At 34.8% G+C, this 7,193-nt stretch overlaps 1 pseudogene; it reads right to left on the bottom strand.

The window, feature by feature from the left end:
* Window positions 1–4,639: 4,639 nt before the first annotated feature.
* LOC132190277 (protein GLUTAMINE DUMPER 1 pseudogene) lies at window positions 4,640–5,507 on the bottom strand (annotated as a pseudogene).
* Window positions 5,508–7,193: the final 1,686 nt, after the last annotated feature.

Raw genomic sequence — 7,193 nt, 5'->3', positions numbered from 1 at the left:
AGTGGCTATCAGCACGTGAAGCATGCAGAAAAGGAGATCAGCACCATGCACGTGAAAATACAAGCAAGAAGACAAGCACGTTCAAGTCAACAGTTGACCTTCGCATGCAAATAAGAAACGTGGATAACGGCTGGCAAAAGGCCCAAGAAAAATATGACCCGTCAGTTTATCTCGTGAAGCCCAGTAATTCAACGTGGGATAATCATAAGGCTTAATCTAATTAAAAACAAAAGAATATCAGTAAACATTATTTGAATTTATCTCGTGAAGCCCAGGAGTTCAACGTGGGATAATCATTAGGCTTAATCTAATTAAAAACAAAAGATTAGTAAGCATTATTTGAATTTCTTTTAGAATTTTAGTTTATCTCTCTTCTTTGTTTTTTTTTACCCTCTATTTAATTGGAGTAATGCCTTATGAAGTATCATGTGATTCATGTCTAAGTTTCGATGCTAGCTCTTCGAGTGTAAACAATAATTCGGGCATGGCACGGGCAAAAGCCTAAACTTTAACTGACCTGTGTAAAGGGGGTTTTTGCATAGTATTCTGAATATCTGGTCGAGTCAAAAAGCCCCAAATACCCAACAAAAAAAAGGAGATTTTTTTGTTAAAATATTTATTGTTTGCATGAGGCCTAAGTTTCCTCATAATTAACCTACCATTGCACAACTTCCATAGTCAAAATGTGCAACCATTGGAAGAAAGATCCTGCTTGTAATAATTTGGTATCTATACTGGTTAAGTCAAATTATAGTTTAGAAGTGTGTTCGAATGTCAAATTACAGTTTAAAAGTGTGTTCGAAAGAAATACAAATTTGAAAATATATAAAAATGATTAAAATACACGAATTTAAAGGCTGAATTACGATTTTACTTAGCGTTAATTTAACTATGTTTTTTAAAAAATATATATCACTAATTTTTTTTTATAACTATATGTTTTAAAACTGGACAATACTTAATCCACTAATTAATAAATAAGTACTCATTACAAACAATTAAGCACACGAACAACAATATAGAATTATTTCATTCATTAGAATTTATTTCAGTACCCCTCACATTGATTTTTCAATATATATATATATATATGTGTGCGCGCGCGCGCGCGAGACACAATTGGTAAAATGAGGTAGAATTTGATCTAGCTTTGGTTTTGTCTCGCCAATCCTTTGCAACAGCAAGTGTCCTTATCGATGCACCCACCATTGATACTTTCTCCATAGTTTTTAACACAGCTTTGGACACATGCCAGCTTTGAACAGTTGATAATATTGATTGGAGGCTTGGAGCATGTTTGCGCCTCTCCTAACAGAGTACCTGTTTTCAACCAAGATCAAAAAGGAAATCATTAATTTAAATGTTTGGATTACTATAATTTTTATTATACCCATTTTTTTTTTTAAAAAAAAATTGACGTGGAAGTGTACGTGATACTTGTCATTATAAGTGTCAAGTAAATTGTTACGTCAATTTATAAGAAACATATAATAAAAATTGTAATATCCTTAACAACAATTCGTCGCAAAACATATACGTACACCTATGTCAATACCAATAATTATATAGTGGGGTATAAATATTTACCCAATTGGCAGATAAACGTTTTTTATCTTTTGTATATCTCTTGTTCATCTACATATGTACATAGATGAACAAATTTACCATTAAATCTGTAAAACTCACATATGGGTTTCACATATTCAATTATGAATTTGCAAAAGATCGATGTGAACTTGAAATGCACAAGAAATGAGAATGGGTTTTTCGAAAAAAAAAAAAAAAAAAAAAAAAAAAAATCATCTAAAAAACATTAACAAATGGAGCAGAATGGTTTCTAGAAGAGAGAAAGAAATTACCACTTGAAAAAACTAAGAAAAACAGCACAAGGAGAGGAAAAGCGGGAAAGCACTTCATCTTTGGAAACGAAAATGCAAGCTCAGTACAGGGTCTCAAGCATGAATAATCTCGTTATTTATAAGCCAATGCTAATAATATATCGTATACAAGGAGTAAATTTCAATTTTGGTACTCTTTTTAATCCCTAAACCAACCATTAATGTTAGTAAAAAATCCTTTTATGCTGATTTAATTTGGCGTATTCCCTAAGTAGGCAATGTTTTTAATTTTATTGACAATTACTACAAGTGAAATAAATGAGATTGCTCTATATAGAGTTTATATTAAGAGTGGTAATTAATATATATGTGTAGGAAATTTACAACTCTTTATAATTAAATTAAATTAAACAGTTTTGGGCTCCAGTTCAAATCATCGTCGACCATGCCTGACCCGACCCATTTAGTGATTGGGTTAGGCTTCGGTTGCATAATTTTTGCTGGGTAAATAGATTCTCTATAAATACCCAATAATTTCAACTGAATATATGTGGGTTGAATTGTCTGTTTTTCAAGAGATTTAGTAAATGGGCCGCTGAATCCAGATTTTCTGAAAATATTCCCTATTGTGTGTGTCTATATATATATAATTTAATTGAATTTTTAGGGCCTGAAAATCCAATTAAATTAAGAGAGCCCCATAACTAACTCAAATCTATTTGTTTGGGCAGGCCTAATTTGTACGTGGGATTTAGCTCGGTTCTGGGTGATCAACTCAAATGTTGTTCAAACACCAAGCTAGCTTTGACATCTTCACCTACCTCCTATTTATCCATATTCCATCCTAGAGATCAAAAGATCATGAAAACAAAACCCTATAGATAATATATATATGTGTGTAATTTTTTTTTTTTTTTTTTTATTTTTTATATTGAAGGTATTGATTGAACAGAAATTTGGAGTAATTAGCTGCAGTTGATCCAAATAAGGACCCACTAACTCGAGTTCACTTTATAGTTGAAGCACAAGATTCTCTCTCTCACCATTCGACTATTTTCGTGACACCCAAGCGTTGTTTATAACCAATTTACGTGCCTTGTACCTCAAGTTTAGGGCGCGCTTCAGTGTTGTGGACAAACATGGAATGAACACACTAAAAAAAGGGTCATCCTGAAACCGTCGGAGAACAATTAAAAGAAAGGTTATTATAAAAAATAACTTACAGGAAAATAGATTTTTGGTCTCTTCCCTAAGTTCTATCATATTTATTTTTAAATTGTTTCCCAAACACTTTACTGATTAAGCATCAGAAACATTTGCCGTTGGTTCACACCAACAAGCTCATTTGCTTATTTTACTCCTCTTTTGCAGGTACTTCATATTGACATTTCAACACGGGAAAAACTGTATTAAGTGCTCCCAAAGTAATTAACTGGCTAATTAAGCGTTACTCGTTGTTGACCACTATATCCAACTTTTAAACAATTCAAATTCCTGCTAATACGAAAAATTAATGCCAACAACACCAAATCTGCCATTGTTATCTTATACGTATATAGAAGGTGAGTAAAGACTGAGATTATGTGAAGCAAACTGATGAATAGGAGCCACATTAATTACCATTAATCCAACGAACTACATCACGCGATGAGATATGGATGCTGACTGTCAAAGAGGCTAATTTACAGTTACGGGTCACATTATCAAATCCAATTCCTTATTAAATGTAACACTCATTTATTTAGACGGACGCGGTTTCGCATTGCCGCATCTGCAGGACAGCTCAGCTTTCACATTGCCTTCCTAATCAAGCTAACCCAATGAAGCTTTAATTCCCGCCTCCCACTTGCATCCCAAGAAAACTGGCCATTTGGTGACACGTCTTTTTCATCCTTAAAAAAAATATAAAATAAAAAATAAAAAATAAATGATTTTTTTTTTAAAAAAATTTTAAATTAAGCTGTCGAATTTTACAAAAAGTACGGATTCAATCATATGGGTTTTGTAATGTCATTTTCTTAGATTGATTTTTTTTTTTTTTTTTTTTGAAATTCGGGCAATTTATTTTTCCGATTACCAAATAAACATAAAATACATCATAGGTGGTTTTTATTATTTTTATGTGACTCATTAAGAATATGTGCTTTGTCATTTTCTATCCTTTATTCCCAATGTATTTTAAGGCAACAATTCCACTAGCTAGGAGTTGATTTTTGAGTGATCTAAATGCTGTTGGGAAGTGAATCATATTATATAATACATAATACTTTTTGTTGTTTATTTCAGTGAAGTGAGAATACAAATTAAATACAAATAATGACTGTCCCTTTCCTAGCTAGCTGCGTCGCTTCTTCTACTTCTACTTCTACTTCTACTCATTGTGGTTTTGGTGAACCACTTTTTGTTTTGTGATCCACTGGTTTTGCCCAAAGTGCTTAATGCACTAAACCCTTACTTTCCTAATTTGCTTACAAAACATGGGTTGCGAGTGAGTGCAATAAAGCTGGCGGAGGGCACTCCGGTTTCAACCTGTTCGGGCAGGTATTCGAACAATCCCAATAAGGTAGAGTTCGAATAGTCAACTATACCTGACCGAACATATGAACTCTTAATACAACCCAACCCGATCATTTCCAACAATTAATTAAATGCATAAATTGTTGTTACGAGAAAATTTATATAAAATTCATCTGCTCGAATAAATTTTGAATTGCCTGAGAAAATTATTGGCAGGCTGGTTAATTGCCCAACTGTAACTGTTTAAGTGCATAGAAAAAGGAAAATAATGATTTCTTGGGGTGATTGGTCTGTAATTAACTCGGAAGAGAAAACTCTGTCGTCTTCTATTCAATCTCAGAAAAATTTACATCCTCGGATACTAAAGCCAAAAAAAAAAAAAAAAAGGTCCAAAAGCCCAGAAGAAAATGGATCAAAATGGAGAAATACTCATCAAAATCTCTCTCTGTGGAGAGTGGAGAACAAAAAAGAAACCAATTAAGCCTCTCTGCCTCACTGGTTGTGATCTTGGGCTTCTGGGGTCTCCTGGAGCTGTCCATTTTCTTCAGTGGAAGCGTGATGATGATGATGATTAAGCTGATCCCCCATCTCCTTTTTCATTGTCTCGCAGTTTTCTGCCTTGTCTCCGGCCTCTTTGTTCTCGCCGCCGTCATTCAAATGATCAATCCCACCACCAAACGACGCCGTCTTAGCGCACACAGGGGTGGCTAAGAACGTGGGCTTCTGATCCCCGGCCATGATCACCAATATCTTCTCCTCGTACACCTTCACCACCTTTCCCTCAGAGCCCTCTCCCTCTTTCCCTTCGCCGGTACCGCTCTCCAAATCTCTGTCGTCGTCGTCTCTGGCTCCGCCTCCTTCCCTCTCGTCGAACTGCCCGGCAAGCCTCCAGTAGGAGCAGGCCAGGAGGAGCAGAGCGAACGCTATGAGACCCAGCATCGCCGCCAGCCCTCCGAAGAGGTACGGAACCGGAGAGTGCCACGGCGACCGCTGTCCCTGAGGCTGTGCCACGTGTGACACCGATGGCGTTGGTGACAATGAAGAAGCGGTTGTTGTGCTTGCAATGCTCCTCATGATCTGTTTCTCTCTCTCTCTCTTTTAATTTTTGGTTTCTTTATTTTTTTTTGAGAGGAGTATAGAATGTGAGCTTGAGAAGCGAGAACTGAGAAGGCTGCATTTATAGCAATGGAAAAGTGAGGGGATAGGAGGATTTAGATTTATTTATTTATTATTATTTTTTTCTTCTTTAAGCTTTTGCTTTTCGTGGGGGTCACGTGTCAGGCGTTTGCTCACTGTTGTTTACTTGTTTATCAAGATGGGATAGCAAAGCCGCCTGCGGGTCAGGTTTGAGCTCCGTTTAAATTAATTTAATTTGATTTGAGAAGCGAGCTTAAACAAATTTTTAACTTTGTTTATTAAATAAACCCGATTTGACTCTTGAATATTTTTATTTTATAATGAGAACAAGATGAAAATTCGTAATTTAATAGTTTAATAAATATTTCTTAAATTATTATAATTATGAGTCTTAATATATATATATATATATATATATATATATATATATATATGCGCGCGCACGCGTGTACGTGTAATGATCAATTACAAGTTTTGGATTTTTAGCAATGAACAAAATGTCGTAACTTAAAAGACTTATTTTATAAATCCTATTTCATGAGAATCTCACAATCCGTTGTAATTTTTATTTTGTAATTACTCTAATATTATTTTTTTGACATGTTAATATAAGGAGATCGAGAAATGGGGGAGGTGGATTCGATTTAGTAAAGTATGCTTCATGATGTATAGTCTTTAGCCAATTTATTACCTCTTAGGGGACAGTTACCAAGAACAATTCATCATATGTTTTTCTTTTTTTTTTAAGTAATAACTGATGCATTGTTAACAAAAATTAATAGATGATGTGACATGTTTAGTCTACCTTTGATTTTTATTATTTATTTTATTTTTTCATTTATATTTAAAATGAATATGAGGTAGATTGAACATGTCAACTAAATAAAAAATAAAAAATAAACAGCACATCTCAAAAAATAATAATAAAATAAAAGTGCACTTTCTGAGGTTACTCCGTTGTGAACGTGTACCATACGCTTAAAACTTATAAGATCCTGTTTTGCCTCTAGGATGGTGTCTCCCATTGGGACAGCTGGTGGGGCTCAGAAGTATTGGACCGGTTGTTGGTGCAAGTGGGCCCGAGAGTGAAGACAGATGGAATGATCGTGACCCTCCGATCGACTGTCATGGGGACGAACGCCAGCTTTTTCACCCTCTCGCAAAAGGGTTCCAACTTCCAATCAAGATTCAAGAGCATTACGCTCGGCTTGGAGCCCCCTCGTACTATTTAACGTGATTCATGATGTTCTAGTATTTTCTTAGTACTAGTGTGGGTATATCTCTAAGATGTAGGTGTAGCACATTGGCTTCACGTGTTTTGTTGTTTTGTTGTTTTTTTTTTAGAAGACAACATTTACAAAAGACATGTAAAATTAGATGGTCATCCTACGAAATCCTACCATACATTTACATTGAAACCGCATTATACATGGTGAAGAACATGTTGTCATGTTGATCTCCTTTGATCAAGAGCTCCATAACACATGACGGTGAAGAATCAATTGATCACACGCTAGGTCATTTGAGCAAGAGTATTTTTGTAAAGATAAAAGGGAAGTAAGCTCAAAGTGCTTCATTGAGAGTCAACCTTATACTTAAGTCAGTATTTTCTTAAAAAAGTGATTCATCGAGGGTCAACCTTATACTTAAGTCAATATTTGCCTAGAAAAATGAATGTACCTCCAAATGACCAAATTATCT

Source organism: Corylus avellana, chromosome 9 (genome assembly GCF_965113065.1).
Source record: "Corylus avellana chromosome 9, dhCorAvel1.hap1.2, whole genome shotgun sequence".
NCBI classification, from domain to species: domain Eukaryota; kingdom Viridiplantae; phylum Streptophyta; class Magnoliopsida; order Fagales; family Betulaceae; genus Corylus; species Corylus avellana.
Note: the sequence above shows the minus strand (reverse complement) of the source record. Positions and strands in the feature narration are given on the sequence as shown.